Source organism: Sorex fumeus, unplaced genomic scaffold (genome assembly GCF_029834395.1).
Source record: "Sorex fumeus unplaced genomic scaffold, SorFum_2.1 ptg000075l, whole genome shotgun sequence".
NCBI classification, from domain to species: domain Eukaryota; kingdom Metazoa; phylum Chordata; class Mammalia; order Eulipotyphla; family Soricidae; genus Sorex; species Sorex fumeus.
In genome coordinates, this window is record NW_026606132.1 from 11,264,050 (window position 1) to 11,288,796 (window position 24,747).

Here is a 24,747-nt window from a genome sequence, read left to right on the forward strand (position 1 = left end):
GACTGAAATGTAATCACAAAGGTTTGTAAGTCTGTAACTGCATCTCATGTGATTCACTAAAAAAATTAAAAAATAAAAATAAATTTAAAAAAGAAATAAAAGAAAGAGAGAGAACATAGAAGTAATACATCTTATGTTCAGAAGCAGAGGTGTGGGTAAGTCTCAATCCTGGCAAATATTTCCATCAATTTGAGAAGATGGGGGATGTGCCACTAGAAGTCAATGTTGGACAAATTTTCCCATACTGCACCGATTTAGCCTGGAGATAAAGAAGGTTTTTAGGATGTTGTCCAGGTGAAGAGTTCTTCTACATTATTTTTGGAAGGATTTTGTAACCACATAGTGATGCACAAGTTCTATTACTGGTTCTGCACTCAGGGGATCACTCCTGGTGGTTCTCAGGGAACTATATGCAATGACAGAGATGGAACGTGGGTTGGCCACATTCAAGGATTTCTCACTGTACTCTCTCCCTTTAGAATTATTTTCATTTTATTTTATTGCTTTTTTGGGTCACACTCAGCAATGCTCAGGGGTTACTTCTAGCTCTGTATTCATGAATTACTCCTGGCGCTGCACGGAAAACTGTATAGGGTGCTGGGGATTGAACCCGGGTTTGCTGCATACAAGGCAAACACCCTACCTGTTGTGCTATCACTACAGCACCCTCTCTTTAGAATTCTTATCATGCTCTTAGCTTCTGCAGTAGCATTTCCTCTGAGAGGGTCCAGTCTTCTCAGGACCTGGCGCTTCTGAATCTCAATGGGTTTCTGGCCTCCATGACCTGGGGTGGCTTGATTTGAAGACATAGAGACGTTTTGAATCCCCATTGCCTGAGGCTCCCTGTCTGATTACTTGCACAAAACTATACTATGAAACATTAGTAATCAAAACAGTAGGTGTTGTAACAAAAGCAAACTGCCAACTAGAGTTGAGAGCCCAGAAACAAACCAATTCATATATAAACAGTTAATTTACAACAAAGGCACAATAGCACACAAAACAGAAAGTCTCTTCAACAAAAGGTACTAAAAAATGGGCAACCATGTGAAAAAAATTTAAGTGGATAAACATTTAACACTATATGAAAAAATAACTGCAAATAGATTAAAGATTCAGAAATGAATATTAAGGTGCAGATCATTAAAAAGTAGAAGAAAACATAGGTGACATTTTAGTATATTAATCTCACAGATGTATTTGACAACTCAATTCTAAAGACAAGGGAAGTGCCAGAAAGATAGTATAGCAAGCAGGGTGCTTGCTTTGCACACATCTGACCTCAGTTCGATCCCCGGCACCCTGTATGGTTCCCTGAACCCACCAGGAGTGATACTCGAGGTTCAAGCCAGGGATTTAGCCCTGGCTTTAAAGCCCTGAGTTTGTGTGGCCCAAAAAACCTCTTCCCCCCAAAACAAAGACAAAGAAAATAAAAACATCCCCCAAATTAAAACAAATTGGATTTCATAGAACTAGAAATATGTATAGAGAGAAAGAATTCAGTACAAAAACAAAAGAGTAATCCACTATTTGGGAGAATTATATATATATTATATATATATAATTATATATATATATTATATATATAATTCTCCCAAATAGTGGATATATATATACATGAAGAACTCACAAAGTTGAATAAAAACAAAATAACAAACAACCTTATCAAAAATTGAGGAGACAATATGAACAGACCCATCAAAAGGGAAGACATACAGATAGCTGGCAGGCACATGGACAAAACTATCATTATCACTCTTTATTAAGGAAATACAAATCAAAAATGGGAATAAAATATCACCTCACATCGGTGAGAATGGATTATAGCAAAAAGATAAAACACAACAAGTATCTATGAGAATGTTAGAGAAAAAGGAGCTTTCGGACATCATTAGGGGGACTATAAACTGATACAGGATCTGTGAAAAACTGTATGGAGGTCCTAGCACACAGCAGGCTCTGGTTCAACCCCTGACCCCGCACATATCCCCAAGCACTGTTATGAGTAATCCCTGAATGGAGGACCAGGAGTAAGCCCTGAGCACAGCCAGGTGTGACCCACTCTGCCCCTACCAAAAGAAAATGGTACGAAGAATAAAATTCTAAACATGGAGACTGGTAACTTAGCTCAGTGAGAATGCATTCTCATGGGCAAGTTTCCTTGGGTTTGAAGACAAACATGAAATGAATAAAAGAATAAGAAAAAGAAAATAATAAAAGTAAAATTCATTATAATATAGCAATTCCACACCTGGGCCTTTATTTGGAAGATATGAAAAGTTAATTTGAAATTTATGTTGTCAGGTACTAATACGGCCACCCCAGCTTTTTTGAGGAAGCTTTTTGCTTGCAGGATTGTTTTCCATCCTTTAACTTTGAGTCTCTGTTTCCTCTGACTGGTCAGATGAGTTCCTTGTAGACAGCAAAATGCTGGTTTCAGTTTCTGGATCCATTTTGCCACTCTGTGTCTCTTGATTGGTTTTGTGTAGGAGTTGGTTGTATTGATAAGTGTTTTCCTTCTTATCAGGAGCCACTTTAATCCTCCTTTTAGATTTGTTTTTGAGCCTATGAAGTTCCTGAGTTGTTGTTTATCTAAAAAATGGTGTATCGTTCCACGGAATTTGAGTGAGAGTTTAGCTGGATAAAGTATTCTTGGTGAGGCGTTCATTTCATTGAGTTTTTTCACTATATCCCACCATTGTCTTCAGGCTTGGAGGGTTTCCTCTGATAGGTCTGCTGTAAATCTAAGGGGTGCTCCTTTGTATGTGATTTCCTTCTTTGACCTTGCTGCTTGCAGTATTGTATCTCTATCCGTGGCATCCATCATTCTGACTATGATAAAACATATGGAACGCTTCATGAATTTGCGTGTCATTCTTGCACAGGGGCCATGCTAATCTTCTCTGTATCATTCCAATTTTAGTATATGTGCTGCCAAAGCAAGCACTGAAATGTTAATTTAAAAGGTTATTTCCACCACCATGTTCAAAGCAGCATTACTTACAATATCCATGACAAATACTCAACCACAATGGCCATTGACGGATGACTGGATAAGGAAACTGTGGTTTACACATGCATGGTTTCCTACTCTGCCTGTATCTGAATGATGAAGGACATATGACAAGTCAGAGATGGTTATTTCTTTAATGGCTTCTCTACTACATTCCTGCCTCACATTAATAAACCTTATAGTCTCTGAAGGCAGACAGCTGTCTTTTCAAGAGAACAGAGAAGACTTCAGTGGGCTTTCTGTCCTTTCAATTTTATGATGTAAAGGAAAAACTTTCTGGGGGGAACTTTCCCTTGCTGATAAAATAAATAGAAAATAAGGGTCAAAGCATCTGATTACACTCAAAAATGAAATATTGTTGTTAATCAGTGGCTAATTTGTTCATATTTTGTGGACCTTCTGTTTTGCTTTAGCTCTGCAGGGGAACTTCCAGTTTGCATTTGGATTACATTAAAAATAAAAGTGGAGTTTCTGGCAACTATTGCTTTATTAAATAAATCAATTTTATTTGGAAAAGCAAATTATACTACATATTTTTCTCTATTTTTGCAGAAAACCATGTAAAGAATTAATATTAATAAAACAATTTTCTAAACTTATCCACATACTTTGAGAAAGGTAAATTTGACTATTTTTGCATACTCAACCCTATGAGATAAATTAGTCTTTGAGATTTGATTTTAACAAATTTAATAAATAGCCTAATTGAGAAAAATTTTACCAGATGGCCATGACGTTAACATTATTACCTCTGGATCAACGATCAGGAAATAGAGTACTCTATCGATGTGTTCAAAGTAGCACTTTTAGGAAGTGGAAGAGGAGAAGCTCTCTAATACCACAGGCCTTTCCTATACCCATAGCTGCTTTCCTATGCAGAAATAAACAAAAATGAACCACCCTCCCCAACCTCCACCAAAGAACTGTATAGATACAGAATACTTCATGAACCCTATTCCTTTGCTTTTACACTCATTTGTTATTTTCTATGTATCTTCCATTTATATGACCAAATAACTACAGTGCAAGGAAAAGATCCAGAAGTTCCTTTAGGTTACTCAAATAGGCAATCATTTTGGAAGTATTCAGCCTCCAACTAATGTGTCCTTTTCTTACCTAGTACAAGTGTTATCTAAAAGTGAAAATTAGTTTGGGAAGACCTTATTTCTCTCAATTGTTACACTTATTGTTGCCCTAACATTATATCGAAAAGATAAAACAGGGGCTGGAGTGATAGTACAGTGGGTAGGGTGTTTGCCTTGCACACAGCTGACCCAGGTTCGATTCCCAGCATTCCATATGTTCCCCTGAGCACATCCAGGAGTGATTCCTGAGTGAAGAGCCAGGAGTAACCCCTGAACATCACCAGGTGTGACTCAAAAAGAAAAAAAATTTAAAAAGATAAAACAATATTAGGGAAAATAATTTTTCTATTGATGGCATCAACATGAGCACTTTGTCTGATCTCACTGAGAAATTATGGCTTCCATGCTCCAAAACTCACTTGGACAAGCATTGATGACACTTTCCAAAAGCTTTCTAACTTGAAAATGTTTTTTAATAACACAGTAACTTTTATTTTTTGTGTGCTTACTCTTTGCTAGACACTGTAGTCAGTACTATAAGTACAGTGACAGTAAGTTTCCTGTGCATATAATCTAGGGGAGAGACACAATAATCAGGCAATAATCAATCAGAGAAATGACATAATAAGAAAAGTAGCTCTATAGTTGGTAAGAAATCTGGCATCTCAGAGAAATATTCCAGCAAGTAGTTTACAGCTTTGCTGAAAAATGGAAAGAATAAAAGGGATTTGGGTAAATGAATAAGGGAAAGAATATTATCTTTACAGAGGAAACGGTATATGTAAAGGTACAGAGTAAGAGAGAATATGCTCTAGAAACAGAAAGAAGCACAGTATGACTGAAGTGAAATTCAGTGAGGGAGTAGTGCTAAATGTTTTGAAAGCTGATAAGGCAAACGGGGCTGTTCTTAGAGCAGTGGCTTGTACATCTCCATGATTCACAGGTAGAAAATGTCGATTTCAAGTGCCCTAAAGGCTTCCTCTTTCTTTGTTGACTATCTTGCTTTGTTGACTATTAAACTCCTATGTATTTTGCTTAAAGAAATGCATTCTGAGAACAGACCAGTTTCTAACAACTATGAATGCTCAGATACAAACTGATCTCTCTCATATGGTGGATATAAAGAAATACAATGAGGATAACAACAGGTGGACAAAGGCAAAGGAAGAGAGAACTGGTCTACGGAACTGAGCTTACCATGGCAAAGGATAGTGGGGGGGGGGGGGGCTTGAAACAATGGTGAACAGACGTGAACACTCTGGTGAAGGGTATGGTGTTGGAAAATTGTATGCATGAAACCCGTGAATTAAAAGTACTTCAAATCACAGTGCCATAAATACAAAGAAATAAAGTATGGATATTTTTGTAATACTGGGATAGGTAAATAGGAATCTTTAAAATTCCCTCTTCCCAATTCTTAAATATACTGCTAATAGGGGCCAGAGACATAGTACAAGCATAAAGGTGATTACTTTGAATGCCCCTGGCACCACGCAGGCCCCTTACCCTGTTTTATGCCTAGAACCACATGGTCCTATGATTATCACTGGATGTGTCTCTAGCGGTTCCCTGCAAACTGACATGGTGGCCCAATATTCCCCGATACCAAGAACCCTAAGCAGCAGTATACCCTCAAGTCACTGGGAGGAGTTTCCAGGTCTCCTGAGCATAGCTTGAAGGCCCTCCACTCCAAAAAGATTGCCATCTTTTACATAAAATGTAAGAGAACCATAGTAATGTTTTGGTCTGAAAAACATTAATGCCAATGCACTTGGCTATCTGAGACAGAGTTAGTCAGTAGAATGACATTCATGGTGTTAATCGGCAAGCTACCGAGAGTATTCGATATGCCAAACACAGTAACAACAAAGTCTCCAATGGAGACGTTACTGGGCCCGCTCGAGCAAATCGACGATCAACGGGAGGGCCTTTACCTTTACCTTTAATCACATGGCAATATCCCATTGTGGTGAACAGACCTATTATAAACAGCATGGGTTTGTTATTCTATCAGCTCCTCAGTCACTCACTACTCTATCTTTAGCCTCATTCCAAAGATCACTTGAAGCAGTCCCAGAGAACTACTAATGATAATGTGAACAAAAAGTAAGCAAGTAAATTAGTGGGATACAGAATATGAAAACATTAAAACAAACAGAACCACCCAGTTTTTTCTTAATTTTTCAATTTTATAAAAATGTTTTTATTGAATCACCATGAGATACAGTTACAAAGCCTTCATGTTTGAGTTTCAGTCATACAATGATCGAATACCCATCCCTCCACTAGTATATATTTTCCACCGCCAATGTCCCCAGTATCCCCCCTCCCATCCCTCCCTCTGCCTCTATGGTAGACAATTTACCCCATACTCTCTCTCTACTTTTGGGCATTATGGTTTGCAATACAGATACTGAGAGGCTATCGTCTTTGGTACTTTTATCTATTTTCAGCACAAATCTCCCATCCCAAGCGATCCTTCCAACCATCATTGTGACTTAGTGATCCCTTCTCTATTCCAGCTGCCTCTTCCCTCAGATCATGAGGTAGGCTTCCAACAATGGATCTATATTCCTGGCCTTTGTGTCTACTGTTCTTGAGTGTCAGTCTCATATTATGTTATTTTGTATTCCACAAATGAGTGCAGACATTCTATATCTGTCCCTCTCTTTCTGACTTAGCACAATACTCTCCATGATCATCCACTCATAAGCACATTTCATGACTTCATCATTCCTATCAGCTGCATAGTATTCCATTATGTAGATGTACCAGAGATTCTTTACCAGTCGTCTGTTCTCGGGCACTCAGGTTATTTCCAGATTCTGGCTATTTTGAACAGTGCTGCAATGAGCATGCAGGTGCAGATATCATTTCTAGTTTGCCTTTTTGAACCCTCAAGCCACCACAATTTTTTTTAGATTTTTATTAGTGAAACACCATGAGGTACAGTTGTAGATTTATAAATTTTTGTGCTTGGGTTTCAGTTATACAATAATCGAATATCCATCCCTCCACCAGTGCCCATTCTCCACCACCACTGACCCCAGTATCCCTCCTACCCCCCTCCCCCATCCCACTCTGCCTCTGTGACAGGGAATTCCCCTTTGTTCTCTCTCTCCTTTTGGCCACCGCAAATTTTAATAAAGATTATGTACAATACATATGGTGTGGAAGCAAAGTATCTACTGATATATGATCAGATAAGAAGTAGAGTTATACTGTTCAGTTATTAAACCTATGTAGATTGTCCTTTACAGTATAACTCAAAGGAATTATGTAAGGAACTTGAAGACAATATGTAAAAAGAAATAAGAATGCAAAAGACACGTGTTAGATTATTTTATCTTTCTGTAGGAGATAGATATAAAATTGATGAATAGAAAAACTAAAATAAAAAAATAAACCAATAAATAATGATAAAAGATCCAGGGAAGTTTGAGGGTTAGTGACAGGAGTGGATGGCATTTTGTTGGGGTGGGAAAATGTGGTGGGTTTTATTTAATTTTTTTATTTGAAATAACTTTTACAAAGGAGACAAATGAATCTATGAAGAAGGTTAAGTCAATACATGGCAATTTGATCAAATTCAGCTTAGAAGTGCACTCAGGACTGTTTACCATGAAATCCTATACCAATAGTTGTTAAAAAATGTCCAGAAGATATCTAGTGTTTTCTTATGGCCAAAGCAGAGATACATTTATCTGTAAGAGTGATCATCAAGCTTGACTCAGAATCACTAGAAGGAGGAAAGAAGGATTTAGAAAAAATACTTTCATTCTTTAAAAAATGTACCTGATAAACAGCTGTCCTCATGACAATGAGAATTGAATTTCATTCTCCAGAAGTTTTCCAGAAAATTAATAGAAAGGACTTTGGGGGAAAGAGCTGATAACTCTATCCCTATTACCAACCCAAGCACGTGTCTCTAATAATCAGTTCTTGTAGAGTGTGCCATTGGAATTGCAGTGCCTAGCACTGGAGAACTATTCAGAGAATGAAAGCTGAGAGGTTTGAGATACATTTTGGGGACACAGCCATCTAATGTACTACTTCATTCCAAAAGAGCATTTCTACTGGAGTAAAGAGAAAAATCTAGTTTATTCACCCACCAACTCCTTAAAGCCTTTTGAAAGTCCAAATTTTCCAGCAGAGAATCTGAGCAATAACTGAATGTGCCACAGTTTAAGCTGGTTTATTTAAGGTATTAGAGATTTAAAAAAATGCCCTTTATTTGCCAAGGGACCAGTAAGTAACTAGAAGAGTCATTTTTATGTCAGAAAAATATTTAAGGACCACAGAAAAATTCTCCAGCAATCTACGGAATAGTAGCGCACTTGACCTATGAGATAGGGGATGGTTTGAGAATTCTATTGATTTTGACCTTTATCAATACAACAGACACTCCCCACATCACAAATAGGTGTGAGATTTACGGGTGAGGGAGTTTCAATTTTTATAATTTACTTTTAAAATCAAATAACAGTCAAGATGCTGTCATATGCAGGGCATTCTTCTGTTTCTCATATTCATATCTGTTTGGAAGCTGGAAGGCCAGGACTCTAGGGCTCTCTACAAAATCTGCTCCCCCCTTTATCAGATTTCCAGAGTTTGATTAGCCACTATCCTGAAATTTCTGTTTCTTCTAGGAGGGCAATTTACAAAACATTCACCAGAATTTCAAATGTCTCCTTAGCCTCAGGGTCTTTTTACTTTTTATGTGAATTCTGACTTAGAAGTCACCTATTTAAAATAACTGAAACCCAAGCACAAAAATTTGTAAGTCTACAATTGTACCTCATGGTGTTTCACTAATAAAAATTTTTAAAAAATTAAAAAAGCATGGGCTGGAGCGATAGCACAGCGGTAGGGCGTTCGCCTTACAAGCGGCCAACATGGCCGACCCAAGTTCGATTCCTCCGCCCCTCTCGGAGAGCCCGGCAAGCTACCGAGAGTATTCGATATGCCAGACACAGTAACAACAAAGTCTCCAATGGAGACGTTACTGGGCCCGCTCGAGCAAATCGACGATCAACGGGAGGGCCTTTACCTTTTTTTTTACCTTTTTAAAAAAGCATTGAATTCTGTGGTTTAAGGAGGTCCATAAATTCCACTATCCACCCCTCACATACAAACCAGGTGTCTTTGAGATGCTCAACCTGAGAACTGCCTTGAATGCACAAAGGTGTAGGTGTGTGATGTACTGACAGTGCGGGTAGACTTGACTCAAATATTATCTCCTCAAAGAATAGTTCTTACACCACTTTTGGATAGATTTTCCACTTTGTTCTTGACCCATTATTTATCACCTTCTTGCTGGTTTCCTGAAGCCACTTCTGCGTAGTAGAATATATGATGTTGAGTTTGATAAGGACATTGTGCTGGAGACAAGAGAACACCCTTCCATGTCTAGCTGCACCATTTATAAGCTTTGCACAAGACTTTTCAAATATGTGAAGCTCATTTTTCCTTCTTAATAAAACAAAGAAAAGAATATCTCTTTAAAGAGTTGTTATGGACACCAAAGAAGGTAATGCTAAGCAGTCTACTTGTAGAGCTGAAAATCACTATAGAATCTGGTTCCCACATCAGTTTGCTATTTGATTAACTACACAACATAAACCTCAAAGTTTATTACAAAAACAATATGGATTTATTACTTGATAGTTCTATGTATCAAATTTCTAAAATTGGTCTCTTAAGAATAAGATCAAGTAAACAAGGTTTCTTCTGGAAATTCCTTCTGAAAGTTCTCAAAGAGCATCTATTTAGTTCTTTTTTACAACTCCTTCAGGCCACACATTGCTCATACCTCTACTTTTGTTTACATATCAACTATCGCTTTTAGGACTCCTTCATTCTTCTGCACAGAACATTCTGATTCATTGCAAGGAAATTATTATAATAACACAAGAATTTTTACAGACAGTACAAGATTCAAAGGTTTTAATCACATTTGGGAATTTCCTTTTACAATGTTTCATGGTAGACATCTTGCAGAAAGCATGAGTCAGCCTACCACAATTACACATTGAATACTGTTCTGGGAAGCATCCACTCATCTCTCCAGATTCATGTGCTCCCCCTATCCTGTTCTGTGCTCCAGAAAGCTGATTTCCACTCATTGTGTCCTCCTCAAAACATTGCCTTTTAGCTTCCAATAGTATTTGGCCAATATCAGACACTGGCAAGAAAGTAAATATGGGTAAGTTATGTTTCCCCATGATCTGATTCCTTGATGCTGGGCATCAAGGAATTCCTTGAAGTCTATATTTCTCTCAACAATATCTGTATTCCTCTACCAGAGGCTACAGTTCTCATTTCATGTTTTCCACTTAGCCAATCATCACTGCAGACTCTACTACCCTCTCAGATAGTTTCATTAGGCAGAAGGTGTTGACTTGCTCTCCATGAATGCATTCCTTTCTATTGTTGATTTCCTTTTACCAGAAACACTAAACTTTGAGTAAAGCATTTTGAATAATCCCTTCATTAAAATATCCCCAAATTAGTTTCATGGGAATACTACCTATTTCCTGCTGAGACCCTAACTGATTAAAAAAAACACTGAAATTACTTTGGGGGAAATGTAAGATCTTGCCCACCCTGATCATTCAGTATCTCAAGAATATTTTATAATGTCGAAAGCTCTTTCTTACTTTTGTTTGGCTTTTTGGGTCACAGTCAGCAATTATCATTGTATTCCCAGCTCTGGAATTCCTCCTGGTGGTGCTCAGGGACCATATGGGATGCTGGGGAATGATCTCTGGTCAGCTGCATGCAAGCAAAAGCCCTTCCCTTGTAACACTCTTGTCCTAGAGATATTCTTTTGAACAAAGATGGTATCAGGTTACTTTTAAGTCTTTCAAACAATAAGGCTCTTCTCAAGTCAAGGCCTTTTTACATGCTCTTCCCTGTGGCTCAAAATGCTTTTTCCTATTGCTATGAGAAGGAACTCTTCTCATCATTTATAAATGCTTAGATGTCCTCTCTGGACAGAAATTTTCTCTGATTTTTTAATTTAAGTAAAAAGCCACTATTCTCTACAACAGCACTGCTTCTATCTTTCATAACACTTTCACCATCTGTGCTTACTTAATTAGTTTATCTCCCTGCTGGAGAGCAAGAGATCTTTCCTCTCTTGTCCTCCACGGGGCCCCAGGGCTGAGCATAAGTCCTTAAAAATAGTATTTAGCAAATTACAGACATATGAGTAAAAGGACTATATATGCACAGTGTCATTAAAAATATTATCTCATTAAACCATTAAAAGAATCTGTGAATAAATAGATATTAAATGTCCTTTACAGAAAATGAAGTCAATCCAAAGTAAGAGTATGTTATTTTCTAAATACTAATCAGCTAGTAACCTCTGAAAGAAGATATGAATCCAGGCATCCCTTACTCTGCAGCCCATGTAATATAAGTGAATATCTATTGAATGTTTGTTTACTTTGTGGCAAACCTATAATAAGTGCTTCATAGACAGACTCTTTTTATTTATTTATTTTTATTAGTGAAACACCAGGAGGTACAGTTGTAGACTTACAAATTGTTGTGCTTGAGTTTCAGTTATACAATGATCGAATACCCATCCCTCCACCAGTGCCCATTCTCCACCACCGATGATCCAACTATCCTTACCACCCCTCCATCGCCCCCATCCCACCCTGCCTCTGTGGCAGGGCATTCCCTTTTGTTCTCTCTCTCCTTTTGGGTGCTGTGGTTTGCAAAAGTGGCATTGAGTGGCAATCATGTTCGGTCTATAGTCTACTTTCAGCATGTGTCTCTCATCCTGGGAAGATACTTCCAACACTCTTTACTTTGTGCTCCCTTTTCTGTCTGAGCTGTCTTTCCCCCTATCATGTGTGGCTGGCCTCCAAGCCATGGACTGAACCTCCTTGTACTTATCTAGAAGACAGACTCATTTTAATGCTCATAACAACTCTACTAAGTGGTAAACATTACCCTTAATTAACAATGAGAAAACTATGGCTCAGAGAAGTGAAATGACTAGACAAGTTTAGAGAGTTAAGAAGCAGTGTCGTGGAGATATGACTCTAGTTGTATCTGATTTGAAAACCATTTCCTTTGCATCAAGAAGTTCTAGAAGGGCCCAGGAGATGGCTCAAAGGATGAAGTTCAAATTTCGTGTGTTTGATGTCATAAAGGGTAACGCCTAGAGTAAGGCAAAGCTTATGTAGAAATTATTTATTTAGTGTTTTCTGGTAAAATGTAATAAATGCTATACTTCTCGGGAGCAACCACATGGTATAACTAGAAGTAAAGAAAACGGAATTTTGACCACTACCTTGCTTCTAGAGTCTCCGTTAAAGGTAATGAGTCAACAATAGAAAAAGACATAAAATTAAAGGAGTTTATAAGATAATAATAATTGAGGGAGGGCATGGCTAGATGAAGAGACTGGAAAAGAATTATGGTTATTCTAAGTGATTTCAACTTAATTAGGTAAGAATGTTGATTAAGAGGATACTCCCAACACCCTGTATTTGGTGTTCTCTTCTTTATCTGAGCTGCCTTTTCCCCTAGCGTGTGTGGCTGGCCTCCAAGCCATGGAGTAAACCTCTTGGTACCTATCTCGGCTATTCTTGGGTGTTAGTCTCCACTGGGATCAGTGGTGGTGGAGAATGGGCACTGGTGGAGGGATGGGTACTCTATCATTGTATAACTGAAACCCAAGCACAAAAATTTATAAGTCTACAACTGTACCTCGTGGTGTTTCACTAATAAAATTTTTTTAAAAAGAATGATGATTAAGTCAGAAATGTTTTATTTACCATATATTCCTACAAAGCATATGGTAAGCACTCTGGCTTTGTATGAATGAATTCATTACATATCCTGGCCTGCTTTGGTGACATTATAGGCAAAGAAATAAACTATATATTCCATTTTAAAACAACTTCTTGCATTTTGAGAAAAGGTAAAGAACACAAGGCATATTAGAAGACTAAGGGTAGGCACAAAAATTTTCAAAGGTTGCATATTTACATTTTCAATGAAATTAAGTAAGATAAGTGGGAGTAGTTGCTTTTGCAGAATTACTTTGAAGAAATTTTCTAAGTAATTCTGGTGTTCGCCTCTTGTTACTTTCATTGAGAACTTCCTGTATGTAGGAATTGTATTGAGCTATTTCAAGTGCTTTATCCTATATGGGCTGGAGCGATAGCACAGTGGGTAGGGCATTTGCCTTGCACGCAGCCAACATGGCCGACCCGAGTTCAATTCCTCCGCCCCTCTCGGAGAGCCCGGCAAGCTACCAAGAGTATCTCGCCCACATGGCAAAGCTTGGCAAGCTACCCGTGACGTATTCCATATGCAAAACACAGTAACAACAAGTCTCACAATTTGTTGTGAGATGTTACTGGTGCCCGCTCGAGCAAATCGATGAACAACGGGAGGCAGTGCTACAGTGCTATCCTATATAATCCTCACAGTAGCTCTCTAAGGTTAGTACTGTTATTATTCTATTCTCACAGTGAAGAAAATGATGCACAGAGACATTGAGCCCTTGTCTTAGTCTTATTCTAAAGGTTGACTACATAGTACCCTCATTACATAGTTATAATAGCTTAACCTACAAAGAAAGTTTGTATTTGCCCTAGTCATATAGCTCACTACACAACTTAAAAATATGAAATTTCATTTTATTAAAGCATTACTTGAGTGAGTAGAAAGGTGATTACAAATAACGGATAAGACAGATGCTCAACAGTGGGAAATCTAATGTAGATCAGATTTGCAACATCAAAGTTTACTTAAGAATCAAAATCCTTGGAAGGGTTCCTCCTGGAGGGTGGTAGAAGGGACTCAAGACAGAAGGTCTTGAGTTAAGGAAACAGAAGGTCAGGCATGCATGAAAAATAGCAAATATACATATATAACGTATGTGTGTAAGAACTATTATATAATAGAATTGGCTGATAGATTTTCATTATGACACTTAAATTAATGGGATAAGCTTTTTAAGAGGATTAGCTAGGATTATATGGTGCATAAAAAATCACTAATGTTTGCTCATATATGGTGAGCTTGTTGGACCAAGATTTTCAATCTGTGTCTCTTCTACTCAGATTAGCTTCTCAGTTATGGACTTCTCCCACTGATACCTAAACTCTCAGTATGGGTGGTGAGTTTTTATTAACTGTGTATATGCATCTATTTAACTATCACTTGTTACTACTTATTGTTATTTCCAGCAATGTTCTTGGTCATATCTTAACTTTCACTCTTTCAAAAAGATCCAGGGATTTCAGTGGAACTCAGTTTCTTAGATAAGTTTATGTATTTTTGTTTGTTTGGTTTTGGATCATACCCATCAGTGCTCAGGGCTTACTCCTGGTTCTGTGGCAGGCATCACTCCTGGCATGCTTGAGGGAACATAGATGGTACCAGGGATTGAAGCCAGTTTGTCTACATTCAAGGCAATTTCCCTGCTCACTGTACTATCATTCCAGTCCTGATAAGTTTCTGTATTCTAATTGTAATCATAAATCCTATTTTTTTTGCTAATTGTATGGGTGTGTTCAAATTACATTACCCACACTAATTAGAATTTGTAACATGCATATGGACAAAACAGAATATGTAAGATGATTTAAGCGAAAGGTAAGCATGACATATATAACAGCAGAAATCATCCAAATTATAAATTTGAACCAGAAAGCATGTACCCTCTAGAAAAAGGGATACTCACTCATTTGTCAGAAATATTTAAAATTGTTTACCATGCTTAATAGTGTGTCATGCAGAGGAAATAGCCTGAATACTGAATCGCATGAGTAAAACTGCTGACTGGTCAGAATATCTCATCACAGTATTTGAGAATACTGGGCATTTAGCCATTAACTAGAAGTTTCTATTACCTTGGAGTTTAAATTAAATTTACACAGAGCAATAAAGGAGGCACTATTACCTGTGCCTATTTCCATTTCAAAAGCCAGTGCTATGCACTATCTATAGAAAAATGCTGTTATTCTAAGTGAGAAATGGGGTATTTTCTATGCCCCACACTAATGTAGCTCAATCATGCAGAACATGGGTTCATGCTACATAGACGCAGATCCCCAAAAATGAGTCATTTAGAGCAGGAGTCATTCTGATAATAGAATTTTGAACTTGCATAAAATTCCAGGCAATGTCTGATAATAGCTTATGGACTAGGTGAAGATATAAGCAGCTCATTGGTAATGCATCCCTTTAGGAGGTTAGAAACAGATTCATGTACTACATAATGATGAATAATTGTTGAGTTGCTAATTGCAACTGACAAATAGAAAGTAATTACTCCAGTGTACATTGCCCACCTATTAACATCCATTTGTGTAAAAATATTTGATTTTAATAATAAAATACATCTAATGATTTCATTTGGTTTCTTAATTTAAATATTATTTCAAAAGATGGATCAACCACTGTGATTTATGTATTTTCATGCAGTACTCATCTCAAGTGAATTATGTATAATTTTTAGGACATGTCCTTTTAAATATTTTATGAACTGACATAATATGAGTGGAAGTTCATTGATCATTTAAAGACATCACCACGTAATGTTAAATTTGTGTTTCAAAGAACTGCACTTTTAAATATATCATGGATTCTGATTAGTGTGTTATTATTTTTTCTTTTAAATTATGTGCTCTCAATTTATAATTTGAGCTATAGTGCATGGAGAAATTTTTTTTTGTTTTGTATCCACAAGACTTGTCACATTCTCTGCCATATTGTTTATCCTCAATATGTTTGTATTAATGCTTGGATGTCAGTTATTTTACCCAACTCTGTGACATCTCTTTGGGGTGGAAGATGCACTCTACCTCTCTGTTCTGTGTGCACATTTCAAGAGAATTGAGGTAGAGTAATTAGATTCTAGGATTTTTTTTTATCAACTGTGACTTACTTTACCAAAAAATGGAGGAAATAATGTAATTGGTGGTATACATGCATTCAGATACAGCCACCATTGGAGAGAGCTTATCTAGATTAAAGGCAACAAGTATGGAAAACAGCTTGGTACTTTCTCAACATGTTAGTCATAAAATTAGCACATTAATGGAGGTTCTACACATAGATATGGACCCAAATGAATCAGTAACAGGTATTCAAACAAAACCTTGGACAGAAATACCATAGCAGCCCTAGTCACAGCAGCCAAAAATCAATGGATGAATAGGTAAAAAAGATATGTTATTACAGTGGAAATATTATTCAGTCATGGGAATGAATGAAGTAATCATGCCACAACATAGGTGAATCTATGAAAACATTATGCTTAATGTATGAAGCCAAACTCAAAAAAAATAACCACACACATATCAAATGATTGAATTTGTATGAAATTTCCACAATAGGCAAACCCATAGAAAGAAGAGTGGTTCCTTAGTGTTAACAGTGGAGGTTGCTGCTTTATGGTGATGGGATTTTCTTTTGGAGTGATAAAAATGTTTTGGAACTAAACACAAGTGATGATCTTACAACATTGTGAATGTTTCAGATACTACTAAAGTGTACACTAACACAACAAGCATGACAAAACATGTTATTTGTCTTTTACCACAGTATTAAAAAGCTCATACGTATGAGGTTGTTCTTCTCTATTTATTCCCTAGATCAGTAACATGAAGCCTCCTCCATAAATGTACCTCTAGAGTGGGTTTAGTTTTTCCTTCAGGTTGGTTACCCAAATTCTGGACATGGCAGTTTGAGGACTGAATATTGTACAATTATTTTTTAAAATTTTTATTAGTGAAATACCATGAGGTACATTTGTAGACTTACAAACTTTTGTGCTTGAGTTTCGATTATACAATGATCAAATACCCATCGCTCCACCAGTGCCCTTTATCCATCACCATGGATCCCAGTATCCCTCACACTCCCATACCCCCCATCCCACCCGGCCCCTGTGGCAGGGCATTCCCTTTTGTTCTCTCTCCCCTTTTGGTTTTTGTGGTCTGCAAAAAATACTGTACAATTATTAGTAAACATTTCTCACTACGAATCTAAAGTCAAATTCTCTCATAAGTTTAAGTGGTAATTATGTTGGAATTCTGTTTCCATTTGTCTGATTTTGGGGTTTTGTTTCTGTTTTGTTTTAGGGGTCCACACCTGAAGGTGCTCAGAGCTTATTCCTGACGCTGTGTACAGGGCTTACTCTTGTAAGAGCTCAGGGAAATATCTCTATGGCCCCCACTTGCCTGATTTTAATTTCTCAACATATTTTAAACTTGAAAAAAATAGAACGGTACTTATTGATACCCCCATTAACAAAAAAAAGACCTTGATACAAGTGGGTCCTATGACTTTCTCCAATTTAATGAGTTCAAGGTTGAACAGTAGAGTGTGGAAACGAAAAGGGGTATATAGCATACCTTCCACCAGTATGGGCCATTCTCTTGGGTCTACATAGAAAGACAAAACATCTGTTCTGAGAATGTACCAAAGAAAGAACCTGACTGTCCTCAATAGACCAGAACATCTAAACCTAAAGCTCTCATCCTCCGTTTCCCTAGTGCTGTCATTCAAATAACTCATGCATATATCTCATGAGTTATGAGTGGCCTACCAAAGGTTTCCCTATGAGTTAGTGGTTAATACAGAATCAACCAACTGAATTACCCTTCTCTATTCAAAGTACTCTGTACTCTTTGAATTATAAAGTTCCAACAATATCTGGGTATATTTCCTTAAGGGCCTAATAATCAATGTTACTACATAACCATTCAGCACATCCTTCAGTTTAGAAAGAGATAGCATAGGAATTCACACTGATTTTAGATCCTATCAGAACCAGATTCAAATATAGGTTCTGTAACCTATAGTCTGCATGGATTCAAATAAGCTAATCAAAGACAGTAAGTCTCAACTTCATCTCCTGTTAAATAAGGATATTATAATAACGTTATTACATCAAAGTATCTTGAATGAGAAGCTTGAACAAGAATGAAAGCTTGAAGGAGAAGATGCATCAAAGATTTTTGTATAGTATCCAGCATACAGTGTGTGCCTCCTGCCTGTATATAAGAGTTTACTACATGTCTATTGGGGTTAATTTCCACTGTGGTAGGAGATGGATTAGTTACATTTCATTGGCTTGCTAGCTTTTGAAATTGATACCTACTTTTCATTTTTTTTTGGTTCTTGGTAACCTTTCTCACAATATAAAATTAATATAAGGTAAAAGAATCCCTTTCCTTACCTAATTGCAGTCCCTGATTAATCACCATCAATACATTTGTATTTGTCTTTCCATAAAAACAGAACCATAAATTCCTGAACTAAAAGGCTTACTATATTTTTCCTTTATATTTTTGTTAAAGAGTATGGTTTACGAAGTTATTTAGAGTTGAGTATTTTTGGAAAAGGAATTATACTATATAAGTTATTGAAATATGTTCTCATGGTTATTCCTGTATGTACCTTTTTGCCAGCTGCACAGTACTCCAAGATAGGGAATTTGTTTGTAGTCAATTTCATGCCTGACAGGGATACTTTTCCCTTGCTCCAAGTTTCCATGGCAATTCTAGTGTGGCTTTTTCTTCCATATGAACTTCAATAACATGATCCGTGATCTCAAATTTGGAGGTTTTTTTTTTTGTGGGGAAGCACACCTGATGGTCCTTAGGGACTATTCCTGACAAGGTTTTCAGAGACCACTCCAAGTATTGTTAGTGAGATCGTGCAGATTTCATGACCAAAATCAGTCCTTTCACAAACAAACTACGCACTTTAGCCCTTTGACCCATCATGCAAACATCTCAAGTTTCAAAAACATTTTAACTGTTTTAATATAGAAATTCTTAGCAAGCATGAACGTATTATCTCTCACTTTGTACAGTTATTATTTCTTTGACTTATAGTTCTTGTACTTTTTCCATATAGTTTTTTATCTTTTTATTTAATTATATCCCTAGCTAATTTTATTAGTTACCATCTTGTAGTAAATGGGATATTGTCCTATTCCAAACTGATTAGTTAGTATAAATAAATGCATTATTTTAAATTTTTCATTTGACGCACTATGATTTAAAGAAAGGGTGTCATGCAAGCAATGTTCTATCACACTCTCTACCAAAGTGGACCCCACCTTCAACCTAAACCCCACCAATCCCAACCTCACCATGGTAAGCTCAGTTCTGTAAACTATTTCAAAGAAAAATTAATTTATAAATTATCTACATCAAGCTATCTCATTAAATTTTTCATTTTAGTAATTTTATACTTGAATCATCTGGTTGTATAGTGTATACATAGGCAATTATAATTTTGTAATTTTCCTGTTTATAAAGCTAATTTCTTTTTCTTTTGGTGTAACAAATGGTAGTTTCCAGGGTTTACTTCTGGTTTTACACTCCTGACAGTGATCATAAAGCCATATGTGTGGTGCCAGGAATTGAAACTGAGTCAGCAGCATATAAGGTGAGCACTTTAATTCCCTTAACTATTTTGCTTGTCCTAATGTTTTTCCTTGACAGGGAATATTGAATATCAAGAACCAATGTTGAATACTTTTCCTATATTCATAAGCTTACTTTTGGATTATATTAACTATTTTTTAGAAATAGTTCCCCATATCTATTTAAATTTATGAAATTATTACCAATTTTTATAATTTTATATGTATTATCTAGTAATATAGATTTTCTGCACAAATCACGGATGTCAATAGGTTTGCAGTTATTGATGCAGCTTTGCATTCACAGAGTAACGCCATCATAAAATAAGCTGCCAATCATCTTCTCTATCTCTTCTTTTCTGTTCAATAATAAGAATCCATGAAGATGAATGAGTTAATGGGAATCTATTTGTTCAGGAGTGTAAAGAATCTGGTTTGTGTGCTGCCTCCGTCCTTTCTGGTCTCTAGTCAAGAGAGAGGACTTCTTCCGACAGTTCTTGCTTTTTTCAAACTTGGAGTTTGCTGTGAGTCACAATGGCAGCTGGGCTTCAGAATAAAGCTGGTGTGAGTTTGTTCTCTGCCTGTGCAGATGTTATTTCTATCTTGCTGACAAATAACTTTTCATAATTTAGTCACACATCGCACAGATGGCATAAGTTTAGGAATCCCATGGCATTCCTTCTGATTTCTTGGTTCAGTACATTTTGGTAGTGGGCATTAAGGACTAGAATTTAGGCTACATTTGGGATCAGAGAGATAATTGGGGAAAATATATCTTTAGACAATAATTCAAGACCCAGTTAATAAAAATTCTTATCCCTGATGTTAACAGAAATTCCAAACATTGATGACGTGTCTCCACCACTTTACTACTAACTTTTAATAGAAAAACCCTTACCCAAGTTATGGTTTTTAATAGCACTTTTCTATCATTTATTGAAATGTGCATAGAGATATGTATATTCAGTGTGATCAATGCTCTTCTGGCAAGTCAAAAGAAAGATGTGTGAGAGAAAGAAAGAGAGAGAAAAGACCACAGAACCCAAAAGGAGAGAGAGAGAACAAAAGGGAATGCCCTGCCACAGAGGCAGAGTGGGATGGGGGGGGATGGGATGTGGGAGGGATACTAGGATCTGTGGTGGAGGAAAATGGGCACTGATGGAGGGAGGGGTACTCAATCATTGAATAACTGAAACCCAAGCACAAAAACTTGTAAGTCTACAACTGTACCTCATGGTGTTTCACTAATAAAAATTTTAAAAAATGAGAGAGAGAGAGAGATAAAGAGAGAGAGAGAAGTAAAGTGCTTACAATAGAAGTAGACTGGAGAGAATGAGACAGAAGGAAAGGAAACTGGGGGTGGTGGTAGAAAATGTGTATTGATGAAGGGTTGGGTGAAGGAACATTATATGACTGAAACTCAATTGTGAACAACTTTGCAACTGTATCTCACGATGATTATATATAATATTATATATAATATTGTATTATAATCATGGTCACAGCCCTCCCATTGTTCATCGATTTGCCAGAGTGGGCCCAGTAATGTCTCCATCATGAGACTTGCTGTTACTGTGTTCGGCATATCGAATACGTCATGGGTAGCTTTCCGGGCTCTGCCGTGTGGGGGAGATACTCTCGGTAGCTTGCCGGGCTCTCCGAGAGGGGCAGAGGAATCAAACTCGGGTCGGCCATGTTGGCCGCTTGTAAGGCAAATGCCCTACCGCTTCTGCTATCACTCTAGCCCATATATATAACGATTTTAAGGCAGTTTGTCCAATAAAGAAGAGCCACATGTCAACAAATCAATGAGATAAAGTATAGTAATAGCAAGACCAAAGGAGATAAAGGACTTATGTCTTCCAAGTCCTTCCTCATCAGCTCTCATCCCAGATACAATAAAGTCACTACTGTTTAACAAGAGCTTCTCCAAAAGTGATACAAAATTTTTCTAAAAACTTCCAAAAGGCAATAACATACTAAGAGAGCAACTTACCTCGACTGCCAGCAATGCCTAACATAGACCCTTGTTTTGTGTCAGCAGGAGCTCTGGCTGTGTTTTGTACTTTATGAATGCATGACTGCAGTCAAATATCAAAAGCATTAGTTTTATGGAGGAAAAGAGGAAAGCAAAAATGAAGTCATGAATAGGTAAATGGAAAACCAGGCTGAAAATAAGTGGAGACTGCACATAAAATCTTTGTGAGTGCGATAAAGCTTTATTCCCCTGTGTAAAATGACATTAATAGCACCACTGTCACTCAGAGGGAGGCCACTACTTTTTAAAATGGAATGTGAGATACGCCTCCAGTTTATTTTCCTAGAGATGTTGGGTGTATTCTGACAAAATCTCGATTTCTGCTTTGTGCATGTGTTCCTTAGTCACTTGAAAATGTAATTTTCAGTCATAGTTAATTCATATTGCCTGAAATAACTCCATGCCTCAAATGTTCAGCCTTTACTATATATCTATAAAAAATTGAACAACACTCACACGTATGCCTCTTTTCTGGCTTGTCTTCATGACATCCTGTGTGGAAATGTGAGAAGCATTGCCCTAAACTCTAAATTCAAATTCTCCACTGTCTAACTCAATTAACTTTCTGTTGTCTGGCATTACTTAGAGATGACATATATGGATTAATCAAACATTCTAGCTATTGGACACCTGCCAAATGTAACAAGAGCTCCATTAAATATAGCACATGTATATAGAAATGTGCAATAGTAAAATGACATTAAATTAAATTCAACCTTTCTGTGATGATTACAAACCTCATTGAATTCAATAATGCAGATATAAGATGTAACTGTATTGCAGAAAGGGAGTATCTATTAAGATTTTTATCCCAGCACTAGCTAACATATTAGTTACTGAAAAATATGATAGACAACCGCTTATTTTATTTGTAGAAACTTAAAACCTGGTGAACCCTGAGTATTGCTTAGCCTAGTGGTTTCCAATATTACTCATGTCTATGAACCCTTTATTCAAATTCAGCAATGAGAGTAGTCTCTATATCCCAATAGAAAATGGATGATTTGACTAGGATTGAGGATTTCAGGTCTCAAAAATTCAATGTCAAAGACACCTCTGTAAAACCCATCTTAAAAGTCCTCCTGCAAAAATTTCTAAGTTCATTACAACATGCTTGTCTCACACCACACCCACTACACTAGAATAATGAAGTAGTAGATTCTTAATAAGAGTAGGAAATATTTGTGGCAAATCAGAAAATTGTCTTGACCTAGAACAAACTTTCTCCAGTAAAACCTTTAGCAAAAACACAACATATGAAATACCCACTAATTACTAGGTAATTTACATTCAGCATTTCTTTGCAATGGGCAATTGCTCATTCATTAAGACATTTTAAATACTAAAATTTGGTGTTCAGAAATAGTGAAGTGCCTAAGTTCTTCCACTTGAAGTAAATTCCCAGCTATCTAAGGGATCAAATCTTGAAACCTAGATAGCCGATTATCATGTTAGTCTCTCCATCAGAAAATAAAAAAGCAGGTGTGACAAGATTGAATCCGAGAAGGCACAACACGATGAGGATTAGAAAGTTCATGTTTACATGAACCTTTCCACTAATCTCCTTTGAAAAATACAAATGCCATGAAATTACAGAGCATTGTTATTATTACAAGGGATTTTGAAAACTGCTGAATGTACTTTCAACTCAAAGGATTGTGCAGGGAATCATTTTAATTCAGATTCTCATTTGGTATGAAAGCAATAAACATCTTTTTAAAAGATTTCTTTCTTTGCTCTAAGTGGTTATGAGTAATAATGTGGGTGTAAATCTTCTTAATTCTTCCTGGGCCATTTGAAATTCTAAATCATGATCAGAGTATAAAACAGAACAAGATATTATGTGTGTATCATTTAAAACTATATTTGCTGAAAAGTCACTTTAAGTTTTCATTCTTTGGCTTCAATAATGAAAGTTCTCAGTGCTAGAGCAGCAAATTCTCATTGAAGGGAGAGGTGGATCTTTGACTTGCCATTTAAGTCCTGGAACTGGGAAGTATCTTCTTGCCAAAGATTCATTTCAATCTGAAAATTAGCAGCACAAGGGAAGCAATGATAAATGAAGGAAGTTTACTGAATATGTAGAAAGATACCTGGAATAGGAGTCAGAAGATTTGTCCATCAGGCCAAGGTTGTACGGCCATGCCCAATGAGCTCTTGGAGTTTCAACTTTATACTTAGCAAATAATGGCAGTTAACAAGTGATGCTAAGGTGTTCCAGAACTTGGGTCAATGGTTATTTGAAATAATGGGGTATAAGATACAGAATCTACCAGCAAAGTATAGTCACCCAGTAAAGGTATCTTCAGGCACCTGCTTTATGCCGGGCTTATGCTGACAGACAGGAGAAGGAAAGGTGCATTCATAGGCAAACCAAATGTAGACTGGGCAAGATGAGTCAGGGAAGGGTAGTTAGCAGAAATAACATCTCAGCTAAATCTTGAAGGATTTATTAACATATTTTAGAAAATACTCTAGGAACTATTGGTTTAAGTAAGGCCCTGAATAGAAAATGATCTAAAATAATTTCTAGGAATTAGCACAGCAGGTAGGGCGTTTGCCTTGCATGCAGACAAACCGGGTTCAATTTCTCTGCCCCTCTCTGAATGCCCGGGAAGCTACCAAGAGTATCCCACCCGGTTGGCAGTGCCTGGCAAACTCCCTGTGGCGTATTCAATATGCCAAAAACAGAAACAACAAGTCTCACAATGGAGACTTCACTGGTGCCCCCTCGAGCAAATTGATGAACAACAGGAGGACAGTGCTACAGGAATTATTTTCTGAGTACACATGATGTGCAGTAAGACTGAGCACAAATGACAATGAGACATAACTCCTACTGTGTACAGTAACATAGGACTCCACTCCAATCAGAATGGTTAAAATTGAAAACACTGACGGAGGGGTGGGTACTTAATCATTATATAAGTGAAACCCAAGCACAAAAATCTGTAAGTCTACAACTGTACCTCATGGTGTTTCACTAAAATAAATAAATAAATAAATAAATAAAAACACCGACAAGACCAGGGCAGGCAAAGATGTGGGCAGGCAAAGAATTCTTCTGCACCACTGCTAGTAATGTAAAATGTTACAACCACTTTGGAAAACAGTTCACATAGTGAACTAACATTTAAACCTAGCATTTACATATGACCCAGGAATTCATTTACTAGGTATATGTTGAAGAAAA

The 24,747-nt window shown here is 37.0% G+C and overlaps 1 protein-coding gene and 1 non-coding gene across 2 annotated transcripts in view; both read right to left on the bottom strand.

Moving 5' to 3' along the window:
- The window catches only part of FGF13 (fibroblast growth factor 13), a 612,089-nt gene that overhangs the window by 419,307 nt on the left and 168,035 nt on the right, over positions 1-24,747 (bottom strand). The gene's annotated exons all lie outside the window — the stretch shown is intronic.
- On the bottom strand, positions 2,841-2,947 carry LOC130038478 (U6 spliceosomal RNA). Its single transcript, XR_008794706.1, has one exon. It is a non-coding gene; the product is annotated as a U6 spliceosomal RNA (small nuclear RNA).